Source organism: Calonectris borealis, chromosome 13 (assembly GCF_964195595.1).
Source record: "Calonectris borealis chromosome 13, bCalBor7.hap1.2, whole genome shotgun sequence".
NCBI classification, from domain to species: Eukaryota; Metazoa; Chordata; class Aves; order Procellariiformes; family Procellariidae; genus Calonectris; species Calonectris borealis.
Window position 1 is genome coordinate 18,205,558 of NC_134324.1, and position 14,974 is coordinate 18,220,531.

Here is a 14,974-nt window from a genome sequence, read left to right on the forward strand (position 1 = left end):
GATTGAAAAATGGCGTTTACTATCAAAAAATGAAAAACACTTTTGCAGAGTCCCACTGTGAAAACATCTAGGAGAATCATTACAATAATTGCTGAAAAGCCAAGTTTAGTAGAAACGTATATGGTCACCTGCAAATTTTGAGGAATGAATTAATCTAACTTCCAGAAATTACCAAGACAGCATTTAAATTTATTCATGTTATGTCTTTTTGGTCTTGCGAAGTTAGATCTTGCGGTAAAACTTTTGACACAATTTCCTTTACGTTATTTAGTTTTGCACGCTATGATGAGAGTCACCTCTTAAGCCAAATAGTTAATCTTCTGAATACAAGCTTTTCAAAAGTGGGTGTCAAGCTACAGTAGTCTCTTCCTTTTAACTCTTGCGTAGCAGAGAGAGGCTTCTGAGTCTAGGATTGACTTTACCTCCCCTTCCTGCATAACCAACCCGTGCGATGTTACTGGAGTCAGTACGGGAGTTCTATCGGTAGGGTACAAGCCACCAGAAAAATGACTTGCTTCCAATCTCTCTTCTGGTGTTTTGCAAAGTAGAATGTACCAAAAGTAACATTAATTTGATTCCTACCTCTGCATCACAATTCAGCCTTTTTACAATTTTGTTAACAGTTGCTTGTAAAGGCTTAATTGGCACTTGCAAGTTTCTGCAAGGAAGACCCGTGTTCCAGGTTGGAAGCTTCACCTCTGCTGGGCTCACAGCTGGAACCAGCAGTCCAGAGAACAGAGGTAAGGGTACGCCCCCGGGGGGAGCGGGGTTGGGAATCGCTGTCCTCGGCGCTTACGGCGAGCATCCCAGGAGCGCCCTTTGCCATGGAGGGGAAACACTTTGGTCACAGCTGCTGGCACTGAGGCTTTGCAGGCCGCCTAGAATCACGCTAAAGGAAGTTACAGTCTAAAAGAAGTATTTTTATCTTAACGGTTATGAACATCTGTGCAAACCACCAAGATGTCATAAACTGTTGTATTCCTTGCTCCTCGTTATGCATTGTGCCACCTACAGAAAATCTAAATCGCAGCTAATGACAAGATCCCCCTTGGCTTTGCTTCCACCTCCCACTGTGTCAGAGTTGAGGCAGCACGAATGGCCTTGAGCCCCAGACACGACTGGAAGGAGGGGGGACTTCCGAGAAGCACTGTCTGAAAGAAACCTTGAAGTTGGTTGATGATGAAATCTAAACCAAAGGAAACTGTGTTTGGGAATGTGGTAGGTCAGCCCCAGAAAACCGTGCAAGCTTATTATCTGAAAGAGTAATCTGTTCCTTGACCTTATCTGTCATATAAGTAACAACCCCCGTTGCATATACTCCCACTTTAACCCTCTAAGTTCTAGCCTCGGTGGTTTGTGGGGAAAAAATCAAGATAAACCAATCCATTGCCATCATCCAAACCTGGTGTTTGCCTGCAAATACAGAAGAGAGCTGTCCCATTCATTTGATGGAGGATTTTCTTCAAAGCTTAAACACAAATGTATTTGACTTTACTATTTATAGTTGTTTTGCTCTATGATCTTGGGCAGAGGTTGAGCTGAATGACAACAGTTCTGTCCCAGTTCCCCTCTAACCTCATCTCACCACAAGCCAGCCTCCTTCCTCCCCTTTTCAGGCAACCCCCTGGCTCCATGTCAGAGTCTCAGGGGAGCTGGAGGCCCTAAGAAATCCAACCAGCTGAGAACTGGAGTATGATCAAGAGTACGATGTAGTTTCACTGTTTGTTTTTTAGCTGTCGCTTAGCTAAAGCTGCTTCCCCTGCTCAGTGCTAGTTGCTGCTGTTTGACCTTATTTCAGTTCTTGTCTGCTCCTCACCCCAGCCCTTTCTGTGCCATACAGCCTGTTGTTTCCTGCCTTTCACCGTGCCCTGCCGCTTCTCCAGCTCACCCAATTTGAAACATGTTTCTCTGGTTCCTGTGCTTCTTGTCACTGATGCTGTCATGGTGCCTGACTCATAAAATGGTCCTTGATTCATGATCCCTCTGCCTGGACTTAGCTAAGCACACAAGAATGGTCGTGTCTCCCAAAACCTCCCTGCGTCTGGAAACCGGAGCAGATCACGTCCCGGCTCCGAGAGGTGGCCTGAGTGGCAACGCTTTCTCTTTCCTGTACGTAAGGTGAGGTGATGCCTCAAGTGAAGGCCACTCCTCTTGAGCGAAGCTAGGAGAAGGGCTCTTCATTATTTCCTACCAATAACTGGTGTGGCCTTCACACAGTTTGGTGCTGAAAACTTTAAAACATGGCTAAGGGAGTTTTATCTCAAAGAATGAGACATAGCAAGAGCACCTCACCTCAAATAGGGGAATGAGCACGGGTAACAAGTGGCACAGAGGACTGAATAAAGCTGCTGATAATGGAATTAGCAGGAAGGCATTTGTTCTATTCATTTCTAGAGCTGATAATGAAGGGGAGTTAAAACTTCCTTCCTTTTTAGTGATACGGGACAAACTGTGATTCTGCGCTTCTTTACAGGGCTGAGAGCACGGTAAGCAGAAACTTACCGAATCAAAGAAAATTCAGACTTGAGTTAGGTGTTCTGGAAAGACCTGGCGAGAAACAGGGGCATACAGGGAGACTTCAGTCAATCGCAAAAGGAAGAAATTATTCACAGAACAGGGAAAGGCCTAAGGAGCTACTGATGTGCAATCTCTCTCCTGCAAATGATGGGAAAGTAACCCATTTTTTGGTCTTTATTTTTGTTTCTTATGTAATACCTCATCTCCAAAAGGATTTAGAGCAGATTTCCCTGGAGTGACTAAGCCAGTTTCAAAAATCTGGGAAAAAAAACCTGACTGGGAAGACTGCTTTTCCCCTCTGTACCCAACTAAACAGATAAAAATATGGCTGTGGCTTATTTAATACAGGCCATCAAAGTTACCACCTCACTTTGGAATGAATCCAGTGTACAAATTCTGGTTTGTTTTCCAACTCTCGTAAGCAAATCCTTTTAAAAAATAAAAGGAATGGTAAAGGATTGTGGCTTCTTTTTTTTTTTTTTTTTTAAATAGAAAAGAGGAAACGGAATTGCAGAGGGGGTTCCTATTCCGCTGCCCTCAAAGAAAAGGAAGCAGCATGAGCATGAATCTCCTGCCTGGAAGAATGAATCAGCCATCTGGCAGCTTGAGTTTATTCTGGTCTTCTCTAGTGGTGAACTTCTGGCCATTAAATTCAGACATGGAATTGGTATCTACCCTCTCCTCGCTCAGTTTCTTAACTGGGTGACTGATGAAGAGCTCTCTTTGGATCAAGCACAGTAAAAGTCCCTGTTGCAAAGTCTTTGTTAAATCACCTCTGAATTGGGCTCAATATCAGAAATGGTGGACTTTGAAGCTCTTAAAGAGTAGCTTTTATGAGAAAGAAGACATAGTTCTGTAGAATATTTTCTCCTACAGTTTTCCACAGAACTTCTTTTCTATCAGATATAAATCCTTTCTAGGAAGGTCAGAATTTAAAATATCTCTATTTCCTTATCATGCTGGGATAACACTTTTTTTTTTTTTTTTTTACATTTTTTCATTGTATTGGAAAGGATGCTAGGGTGCTAAAACTGTATAGAAACTTCAGGATGTTCTTTGATTTCTTCACAAAGTCTGAACAGACAGTAGAAGCCCATTCTGGAATCGTTAGCTTAGAAAGAAGTGGTGTGCTAGCAGAGGAACTGCTTTTCATCTTGTCTTCCCTGTTGTACCAACTGGAAGGCTCAGTCCCAGAAGCATGATCAGTTCATAGGGAAAATGCAGAAGTTAGGGTCTTCAGAGAGCCAGTTTTGTCCCCCATAAAGACAACAAATACAACGGTTAAGAACTCGTTCCACTTCTCTGCCCCCTATATTCCTACCCACTGTTTGAAAGATTGCTGTGTTTGCTTCTTAGCTGCGTGCTATATAACCTGGCTTATGGCGGTTATTTGCATGATCCGAATGTGGTGCTGTGTTAGGAATCCTCCCAGGGCACAGCTGGCTTACGAAATTCCTATCTGCTTGTCACTGGAGCAGAGCAGAAACATTCCCGGCCTCTGCAGGAGCGCACCACACCTTCAGCTGTGCTGACTGAATTGTAGTTGTACTCTAAATGGCATTCGAGAAATGATCTGGTTTAGGGGAAAAAAAAAATGAAACCAGTCCCTTGGAAAACACGCGGCCCTCCCCCCTTCTCTGATGAGGCAACAGTTTTGCTTAGACAGCAGCCAGGCAAACAGCTGAATGGAACAACTGGGAGGGCGGAAACAAACTGGAGAGCACAAAATCCTCTTAGGCAGGCCCTGTGACCCACGGTTCGTAATACGTCGCTGCAGCTGGAGTCCGGTCTCCAGAGTGTTTCCACGTTTTGTTGTCACAAGTTTAAAAAAGCAAATTCTGTCATGTGAGTCAGGACACCCAGAAGTGGTGTGAATCTGGGCTTCCAAGGTCCCAGTCAGCTTTGGGAACGGGCTGACCTCTCTGCCACGGTATTGTCAGCACTCGCACATTCGTTCCTTCAAAAACACACCCTAAAAACTATGTCACGTTTTCTTCTGTTAAACACATTTATCTAAAAAAATCTCAGCTATGAGGTCAAGTGTGAACTACAGTGTTTTCAGAATAGACCAAATACCTGACGCACGTGCTAATACCTGAATTTTATGCACAGCTGACTCTGAAGCTGCCTCAGTGTTGTGCTTCTGCCAGCTCTCGCAGTAGACTGCTATAATCTTACAAAGTTTTGCATTTGAGTCGTAATATGAGTAGCCCTGTTGTATCTCAAGCAGAGGATGCATTACTGAAATCCCGTGTGCAGGCAAAATGTTAGTTTTGAAAGTGTGTAGTTTATTTTCATGGAAAAGTTGTCTATCTGGTAGCTCTGCAAGTCAGAAGTTGACTTTGCACGGGGAAGGCACAAATGAATCCAGCACCTTTCCATCTGTTTCTATGTTAATTTAACAACCGTATATATCATGGGCAAGTTTAAAACTTACCTGAAGTCTGGGGTTTTGGTTTTTTTGTTTTTGTTTTTAACAGATTATCTTTTATTCACAACTCTTCTACAACTTCCAGACAGACATGAACAGATTCACATTAAAGATCAGCATCTGTAGCTGTAACTGAAACCCTGAACATAGTTTTATGACTAGGCATTCAGGATACTATTTTAAAGTATTCCCTAAAAGGGAATCTTTCTCCTAATTTTCTTATTTTTTCCCCAACCTTGACAGGAGGTAAAAAAAAACATTCTGAAACGTGAATTGAAGCTATAGAGTATGATTTATTTTTGTAAGTCTGTATCACGTACCAACTGACAGATTGTATCTAGAATTGCTAGGTGACATCAACTCATATTACGCTAGGTTTTTTATTTTAAACACTCCTTATCTGATCACAGTTTGCATTATAAGCATCATTTGCTCTTCGATGCCTCATCTTAGTTTTGAAAAGACTGGAATTGATGGGTACTCTTCTCTTAAGTGTCCTGCCTTTGTTAGGCAGGTGAGCAGAGTAACTCAGCTTAGTGCCTGCTTAGTTATGCTAACCCTCTCCCCAAAATTAAAAGTAGATAAACACAAGGGGATGATGAGAGACTAATTACCAGGACAAAACTATTCTTGTGCTGACTGATCTAACTATAAGCTTATGTGCAACTATTCAGCATGAGTAATGTGCTTAGCATTACACAATACAGAGAAAAAATGTAGAAGGAACTACTGAATTGTTTCAAAAAATAAGCATCACAAATTTTGTATCTGGTTACTTTAAGTATTCTATACTGCTTGTATGTGAGCATCTCAGGTTCCTATGAATTTTCATACAGGGAGAAAAAAGGAATCGCACTCAGAGCCTAGGAGCGAATGCCAATTTGAACTGGGAATGCACTTAGTGACGGGCAGAAGCAGAAAAGGATTCAGGACAATGCTCCTAACCACAAGAAATACCATCAGTGCCAGCAAACATTGCTTCTGCTTGTATTGCCACGCAAGCTTGGAGTTCACGAGATAAGGCACCCTGCGTCCATGTGGGCAACTCTAAATTTATCTTCAAAACCATAGGCTCCCTTGCGCTCCACTTTGCTTCCCGCATGCAAAATGAATGAAGATAGGACGGATCGGCCGTGGTCGGCTTTGACAGGGCAGCGGTGGCTCGGCACGGGGCAGGGCGCTGGCCAGGGAGCCAGCAGCCCCACGGCGTAACCCGCTCCTGCCTCCTCGCCTTTGAGCGCCTGCAGTCAATGGCACCGCTGAGCGAGGAAAAACTGCACGCGGTTAATGGGTTATTGCTGGAAAGACTGAACTTTGCCTCAGCTGAACAATTATTTTCTAATTACTTCTGTGCTGCATCGGGAAAGGACGCCAGGCCCCGCTCCCGCGTGTGCCCGTGCGAGGCCGGGCGCGGCCCCCCGGCTCCGGCCGGGCCGGCGCAGCGCCGCGCCGAAGCTCTCCTTTTTAGGCCGTCCTCGTGTTTCGGTTACCCGATCCTGCCCCGAGAATGAAGCCAGCAGCTGGGCCTCTTCCGCCGGCCGCGCACGGAGGAGGCCGGGCCCACACCGCCGGGGAGGCCGCCGCCTCGCCCCGCCACCCTGGCGGCGGCCCGTCCCCGGCCGGGCCCGCTCCCCCTCAGGCGGTGGCGGTGCCGCTCCCGCCGCCCCAGCCGGGCCCCGCGTCCGCCGCCGCCGCCGAGCCCCGCGCTCGCGAGCCGGCGGGGGCGGGGGAGCGGCCGGGCGGCGCGCGCATGCGCGGCACCTTGTTTACCCGGCTCGGCGCGGCCCTGCTGCGGCCGGCCGGCAGGTGTCGCCCCACGCCCAGGAGAGCGGGCCTCGCTCGGTGGCCGCCAGGTGGCGCCTGCGCCCTCCATTCGCTCGCGAGCCGCCGAGCAGCGAACACCCCAAACAATCCCCAGCGCCGCCGCCAAATTAAATAACCTGCCCGCGCCCCGCGCCGTCCCCAGACCCCCCCTCCGCGGCCAAGTCTCCGGGCCGGGCCGGGCCGGGCGCGCAACCGGCAGCCGGGCCGGGGATATAGGAGCGGAGCTACGAGCCTGGGCCTCCTCGCTGCCTACGCCGACACTGGGCAAGGTAAGTTAGAAAATGGCGGCGAAGCTTCTGGAAGTTTGGAGGGGGGACTCGGGATCGCGGTGCGTGGCTGCGGAGAGAGGCCGGGACGGGGCCCGCGGTCCCCGGGCCTGCGAGGACGGCGCGGGGCGCTAGGCCGGCTGGCCACAGGGACTCCGCGCAGCCAAGATGGAGGACGGCGGGGCCGAGCCGCGAAAACACTCCAGCCCCCCGCTTCCCCACCCCCCCTTCCCAGCGCGCCTCGGCGGGGAGGGGGGACGCGAGCGGGAGCGCGAGTGAGAGAGCGAGAGGGCGCCGAAAGCGGCCCCCGCTGCCCGCCCGGAGCCCCGTTCCTCCTCCCCAGAGCCGGCCGCGGGCAGGCTGGGCCCAGTGCTCGGCGAGCTAAAATGGAGAACCACCTTCTCCTCCTCCTCCTCCCCCTTTCTCCCGAGCCGAGCAGGGGCTGCTGGCAAGATGGAGGACTCGGGCATTGTGTGTGTGTGGGGGGGTGTGTGTGGGCAAGCCGGGCCGGGCTGCTCGGGGGGTGGGGAGGGAGGGGAAGGGGGGTCGGAGCCGCTGCGGACGGAGCGGGCCGCGCTCGGAGGGGGGGGAAGAGCGCTGGGCCGCGCGGCGCGCAGGAGAAAATGGTGGGGCGGCTGCCGGTGCCCCGGGGTGGAGTGTCGGAGGAGGCCGGGGAGAGGGGACTCCCACCCTTGACAGCGCTCCCCCTCCTTCCCGCCGCCCAGCAGCTGAGCTCTTCCTGCCAGCCCGCTCCCCGCGGCTTCCCCGCGGAGGGAAGTGCCGAGGGATCGGGGTTTCTCTCCTCCGACTCTCTTCCCCGGCTCCGCCGAGCTGGGGCAACTCCGGCCACTTCTTCCCGAGTGACTGGGCTGGAGGGCTGGCGAGAGCGAGTTCCCTCGGCCCAAGTGAGGACGTGGGGACTGACCTGCGCCTTTCCTCCCTCGCCTCCCTTCGCTGCCTCCTCCGAAAGCGCTGGCGACCCCCCCCCCCAGGCGCCCAGCTCGGGGAAGGCCTTTGTGGGGCGAGTTTTCCCCTCCGAGCGACTTTGGGCGAGCTCTTCGGCGGCTGCCCGCTAAGAGGAAGAGTTGTGGCAGTTTCCGTTCGGCTTGCTTTATTTTTTTCTAAAGAAAGGGCGCTTGCCAACTTGTGCCGGGGACGCCCGATGCCGGGAGCCGCGTGTTGCAGGAACCCCGCTGGGCTCTCGCCGGCCCTGGTGGGGGGAGGGGGGGAGGAGGAGGAGGAGGAAGAATGCTGCTTACTGGGGGGTTTTGGCGCCACTTTTGTTTTAGATAGTGCTCCTCTGCCCCCTCCTCCTCGGCACGCACTGAACTGAGCTGAACCCTGCCCAGGTAGGAAGCGAGAGCTTTCCTGGTGTTTCTCTTTTCTGGGCGCTTATTTTCTCTACAGGGAGTAAAAAATATATACAGTTGTTGCCGTGGTTAGGGACTTGGAGGGACAGGGGAGTGAGGAGTGAGCGGCGGCGGAGAGGAGAGCGGCGGCAGATGGCTGGGCTGGGCGGCCCTGTTTTTCGGGTATTCCTCTCTCCCTGCCTGAGCGCATCCCTGGTGCCGGGGTGTGCTGGCGTTGGGTGCCCGCACCGCTGTCCTCCCCGCCGCTGTGCCTCCATGCCTTCCTCTGTCGCTGGTAGCGTTGTATAATCCGTCCGTCCCGTGGAAATCCGGGACCGACCGACCTCAATTTTTTTTCTCTCACCGCCGAGGACGGGGAGTGAAGGCGCTCGGCTCCCTCTTTCTTTGCTTTTTATTTATTGTGCTGCCTCGGTTCTTGCTGTTGTTCTCTTCCCACGGGATGCAGTGTTCGGAGTTAACACAAAGTTTCAATAACCGCCGAGTCCGGTGCTCTAGTTACCGTGGGTGGGTATTTTTTTTTTTTAATTACTTTTTGGCAGCCGGGGTAACACTGCTGCCCCCCGCCTCCCCCCGCCCTCGCTGGGTAAGCGCTCTCTTCCCGTGTGCTCCCCGGAGCCACACCCTGGCGTGTCCGGTCTCATTAGGCGCCTTATCCGCCCGTGTGACCCCGCGTTTTCCCTCTCCCCCCCGCGAGGAGCGTGCGTCCCGGCCGGCCGCTCCTCTTCGCCGCGCGGTCGCGGCAGGAGTGCCCGGAGGTAACCCGCGGCGGCCTCCCGGTTGCGCCCCGCTGCCGTCTCCCTCGGCGAGGCGAGGAGGGGCCATGTCAGCGCGGCGGTTCGTGCCGGGGGCGGGGAGTCGGGTTACCGAAGTGCGTCACACGCGGCCCCGCCGGGGCCTGGGCCGCCGCCGCCGCCTCGCCCGCCTGCCTCCGCCCGCCGCCCATTGGCCAGCGCCCGGGCGGGAGGCGGCGGCTTCCTCCCGCGGCCCGCGGCGGGCAGCGCGGCCGGGCCCCGGCCGCCGCGCTCTCTCATTTACCTTGAGAGACGCCGGCGCTGCCCGAGCTGTGTCGAGAGCGCGGCTGGTTCAGAGAGCTGGCGGCAGCGCAAAGGTCACCTCGTGTGAACTGCTTCCACGTCCGCTCGGTTCTGCTGGGTTTTGTTGAAATGGGGGGGCAGGAAAACGCCTTTTGGACCGCTTCCCTCGGAGCCGTTCGTGGACAACCGTCTTTACGCTGTCTGGGAGTTTTGTTCGGTCCTGTTTTAAATGACCAGAAACTAGAGTTCCTAGCATTTCCTACAGTAAGATGTTCTCCGAGCGTAGGTCTCCCTGTTAACTCCTGGCAATTCAGTCTCGATTTGGGATTGATGACTTCTTTCTCGTTTATAATGCTTGGCCATTTGAAACAACTTTTCCTCCTTTTCATATTCTCTTTTCCTTAAATCCATTTTTTATTCACGTATTTATTGTTATTCCTGGAGTGTTTATCTGGTATTGAACTGCCCGGGACTTTCAAAATATCCACGTGCAGGCTGGTTGGTTATGTGCAGGTAAATAAATACCACGAATGATTGTGCAATTGACAGACATTAATCTCTGTCTTCTTGGTATTACTTGCTTGTTATACCCAACTCTTAATTTTGCAGATAAATCTTGGTGGTGATCAGTCGCAGAATCACAATGCCATAGATCTTGTGGGGCTCTTTGCTGGGTAACATTGTTTCTTTTCTCTTATAACCATGATGACAGTTTCATTCCAAAATGAAACAAGGTGTGAGAAGACAGCTGCCATGCTGTTAGCATAAACCTCCATCTTTTTCCTGCTTTCAGCACTGAAGCTGAATGGGGTGGAATCCCTGTACCCTTCTGATTAATTGAACAAATACTAAGAAAGCTTCAAAGATATACAAAGGAGAAAAATATGAATTAATTCCCATCTCTAACAGATAGATCTTGCTCCATAACCGATGGGGTTCATGTGGGTCTGTCTTAGCAAAATCAATGACGTTTTACAGTGTTGTCTACAGGTGGGCTTTATGCAACCTGTTGCTATTGTTTGTATTTTGTGGTAAACTTAAGTTGGATGTTGTATAAGCTTAAATTCAAACAAACAAAAAAACCAGGCATGGAACTGGGGGATGGGAGAGACTCTTTAATTTTCTTGTGAAACTTCCTAGCGCTCAGATATCTCCCAAGTTATGCACCTGTGCCAGAGTTATGTTTTTGGAGCTTTTTCATCCATTTACAGTTTCAGGAAGATAATACTGAGTAAAGTCAATAAGCAACGTAAGGGTGTGTTATGCTTGTATTTAAGAAGACTAGTTAAAATTTATGTACAGATCTTTTCTTTTAAACGTAATGTCTTGATGTTTTGCGACCAAAAGCTGAAATTACTGGTTTGAGTAAGTTGGTTCAAATTAATGATGCTGTGATATTTTAATATATTTTTTAAAAAAAGGATTCTGTGAAATGACAAAAAATCGGTAGGTTCATAGCTTATTAAAATATTTGGTTTAAAAATGCATTGTGCTACTTGAAGAGCATTCCGTTTTTAAAATAGGAGTATTCAATTAGCTGGCTGTTAATCTAACTCAAATTCCATAAATATATCACATTCCAACTTTATGCGTTAAAGTCTTTAAAGGCATAAATGTGCAGAATGAAATAATTTCCACTTGGAAGGAGCGTAAATAGAATTGTCAGTTAAATGCTCTCTTAAGTTATACTGAAACAAAATAAAACTAATCAACAGCAACTGCATTATTTTTTAAAAAAATAATGTAGACAGCTTCTCTTGAATATTACATGCTACTACAGTCTCCTGTAAAAAATAGCTGCAGGCAACAAACCACTTGAAAGTGCGTGCTCTTGGTGGGAGCAACTACATTAGACTTAGTCAAATCATCAAATAGTGTTAGCACATCAGAGCATTATGAACTTTTTAGAATTAGATTGCTCTTTGTCACTTACGGTTCAAATTTAGAATGATTTGAGAGTCCTCATTTGTCATTTTCACTTGGTGGTGTTACTGTCTTGGTTGTTTTGCTGTAGGCAAGTATTATAGGAGAGATTAGGTTTTCTGGAACTTGTGTGCCAGCATAAACAGGTTGCATGTTTTACAGAAATCTTAAACACTTTTGTTGCTTATTTTCACCAAATGAATCCCCAAAAGTAAGCAAATATTTCTGCTGATTACTTATGCTTCTTGGTTGTGTTACTGGACTGCTGTTTTGTCAAATGAGATGAGGTTTTGAACTCGGTGTGATCTCTGCCTACAGTGTGACAGTTTCTTCTCCGATTAGTTTGAAAACTTAGGAGAATATTGTAGGTGTGAATTTCCAAAATGGTACTGTTCGCTTTTGGTAGTGGGTTTGTTTGGTTTTTTTTTTTTTTTGTGTGTGTGAGGAATTAAGAAAGCATACTGGAAGAGGAATGTGTTGTAGATTGTGTCTCTGTCAGCTAGATGCTAGAATTTCCAAGTGCTTCATCTGCTTCAGTAATTGTCTTGTAATGGAAAGAAGTGATTGATAGCAGCCATCAACATATCAGTTTAATATTCTTAAATAAGCTCTGCTCACTTTCTCAGTATCGCTTCAAACATTCACATTCTGAAAACGTCAGCTTCCTTATATGAGGATCATTGACGAAGAAGAGAGAATGAAGTGGTAACTTGGTCCTTGGGAAACTGGGGTGAGCAGGGAATTGGAGTTGTAGGTTGGAAAATAGGAAGCTTATACACAACAAATCTATGGATGAATGGAAAGAGCTCTTTTCCATATGCATCACAAAAAATTAAATGGTGACATACAGGCCTATTGCATTGGTTTAGGTTCAACGCCATCCAACGTTTTAGATCACCTTCACTTTTAAAGTCAAAGGGCAAGTAAAAATGGGAAATCTTCATGGTCCCATAGCACTTCTGTCACTGGCCCTGGCAGTCCTGCTCTGGTCCTCTTCCTGCCCCTCCTCTCCTCTTGGCTGCGGACAGAGATGGACCTAAGTGGGGCTACAGGCAGATTAAACGTCCCGGTTAAGGTATGAGAGTCCTTCCTGCCGGGGAGGAGTTCACCGTGTGCCGAGTTACTCACTACCGTCTGTTCGCGTTTGGGCTCTGTCTGGAGCAAGACCTGGGTCCGCCGAGTCGGTGGCGGTTTGGCGCGGCCTCGGGTCGCTCTGTTGCACCGGCCGCCCCTGCACCCCAGAGGGCGCTGCGGAGGGCCCTCGTGGGGCAGCCCTGCGTGGGGGCAGGGGGACTGGGGTGTTTGTTTTGGTAGAAGGTAGATTTCATGTTTGAAGATTTGTTCAGTTGGCTTTTTATATTAGGAAAAAAAACACCTGCTTTCAAAAAGTTGTGTGTCTTTGTGGTTTAAGGGTAAGCCTTGAAACCTGATGTGACTTTTAACAAGGTCACATATTTACTTATGAGTGATACAGGGAAAACTTCTGTTTTGAGAGTTGGAGACTAAAAGTGTACTTTTAATCGTATGTTGTTTAAATTAGAATTTATTTTCTTTAAGTTATGTCATGTTGCAGTTCATCAGAATCTGGTGAATTTTTTTGTTGTTGTTTTTGGTTTTTTTTGTTTTTCTTGTGTGTGTGTGGAGAGTAAATGTGAAGTAAGGGAATCTTCTGAAGGTGGCCCACATTTAGATCACCACAGGCAAATGTAGGGCTAATGCTGGCTTGTTCAAGTCGGAAAGCTTGAGGTGCTGTTGTCTGACTGGTTTCTGTCTTGAGGAAGATGTTTCACTGTTCAGGTATCGACACAAAAACTGTGTTCTCTTTTCTTGATCCTCTCAGTTTGATGGCCAGGATCACTAAGACTAGACCAGAGTCCTAAATTTGATGGATTATGCCATTGCAATATTTCACAGTATACTCTATCCCCTTTTAGTATCTCTGTATCTCCAAGTGTTGCACTATTAAGAAAATCTCAGATCTGTGAGATCTTGGGTAGAGAAGAAGGGAAAGCAAGATGTTTCTTTTCTTTCATCTCACAAACATTTTCCCTCAACTGGTCAGATCTGAGGAGAGATCTGGCACCCAATTTTGGAGATAGGGATGTAGGAAAATTTGACCCCCCAAGGTACCGCCTTGGCTTTCATGTGACAGCTTTTCCTTGCCTTAGTGGCTACAGAGTTGCATGGAGGAGAACAGGCACAGTCTGTTTTTAAACTTCTGTATCCCAATTTGAGTCAGAAATAAAGGACGTATAGGACTGCATTTGTATGCAGTTACCTCTTGTCTTATTGTGACTTCAGAGGGAAATTTAGTTAGCTGTCATGTAACTACTTTATCCAGGTACACACTTTTATGTCCAGGTATGTACTTTATTGTTGTCTATTCTGTACATTTTTTTGATTGTGTAACTAGCTCTGACTTCCCCCTCCGGAGGGCTTATTTTTGTAGAAGAATATAATTAGAAGAGAAAGTAGATGTAAGAAGATTGGCATATATTGGAGGGTAGATTGTGATCTGTGATTGAGAAGTTAATCACAATACCCACCCAAAAACAAGTATCTAGAGATGAGAACGTGTGTTGGTTGTGTGGGTTTTTTTTAGGTGGATGAATGTTTTATTTTCTTATGGCTCTGATTCTGATGCCTTATTAGTCCTGCCCTTACACAACCTTTTATGCATTTTACTTTTTGATGCTTTTATTTCAGTAAAGGTTAGTCATTGGATTAGAGTGAGGGAATATGTGTGGCACTAGAAGTCAGTGGAAGAATATTTGTTTCCTACAGTTTTTTGTCAGCGCTTCTGTGTGGCTCCTAGAGAGGAAAGTATTTTTGTATCTGTTCCAATTGTTCTAGGATTGATAGGGCAAGTCAATGACTTTTCCTTATATTTTGAAAAAGGTCTCAAATGGTGCAGGATGCCATGTAATATGTATGTCTGCAGTGGTCTAGATTGATAAGAAGAATTATAGCTGGATTCCAAATTTCAGGTTTTTTCTATTAGCAAAATAGGGAAAAGAAATCAAATATACTGACATTTCTGAAAGCACAAAACATTTCTGAAACTACTGACCACTTAAAAAACAAGCAACAAACCTTAGGAATGCATGTTTTATTTAGTTGGGATTGCATTCCAAAATTGGCTTCAAGTTGTTGCCAGGGGTGAAATGCTGCTCAACTTTTGGCCAGTGAGTGAGCTTTGGGTGATCTGCAGGACAACTAATCTTACCTGCAGGCTTCCCCCAAGTTTCTCCCTTCCCCAGTAGTACCCCACTCCCACTGAGTAACAGGCATCATTTAGTGTACACGCTTGTCAATTTGATGTTTCCTGGGAAGATGTGGTGATGTAGTACATGTAGTCACATAGCAAAGAGGACTTAATGCAGTTATCTTCCTATTGCTTAATACATGTTATCTGCCTGGAAAGAGATGAATATTTTTGATTTGGAGGTAATGTTGCAGTTCTTGGTTATGGCTGAATTGCATTTTTTTTACTTAACGTAGGATTTCAGCCTACGTTTTATGAAATAATATCTTCCTTGCAGCATCTCATCTGGGAAAAAAAGATTGACTTTTACTTTGTTTACAAATAAAAATAAGCTGTTCAAGATA

The 14,974-nt window shown here is 47.6% G+C and overlaps 1 protein-coding gene across 8 annotated transcripts in view; it reads left to right on the forward strand.

Annotated features, from left to right (window-relative positions):
- Positions 1-6,823: 6,823 nt before the first annotated feature.
- The window catches only part of STAG2 (STAG2 cohesin complex component), an 81,052-nt gene continuing 72,901 nt past the window's right edge, over positions 6,824-14,974 (forward strand). For 6 of the 8 annotated variants that reach the window (XM_075162392.1, XM_075162394.1, XM_075162387.1 and 3 more), the window contains exon 1: positions 6,824-7,041. The gene's annotated coding sequence lies outside the window, so the exon portion shown is untranslated. Of the gene's footprint in view, positions 7,042-8,365; positions 8,388-14,974 lie in introns of those variants that run through there. The other 2 variants (XM_075162391.1, XM_075162388.1) reach the window with 2 other exon arrangements.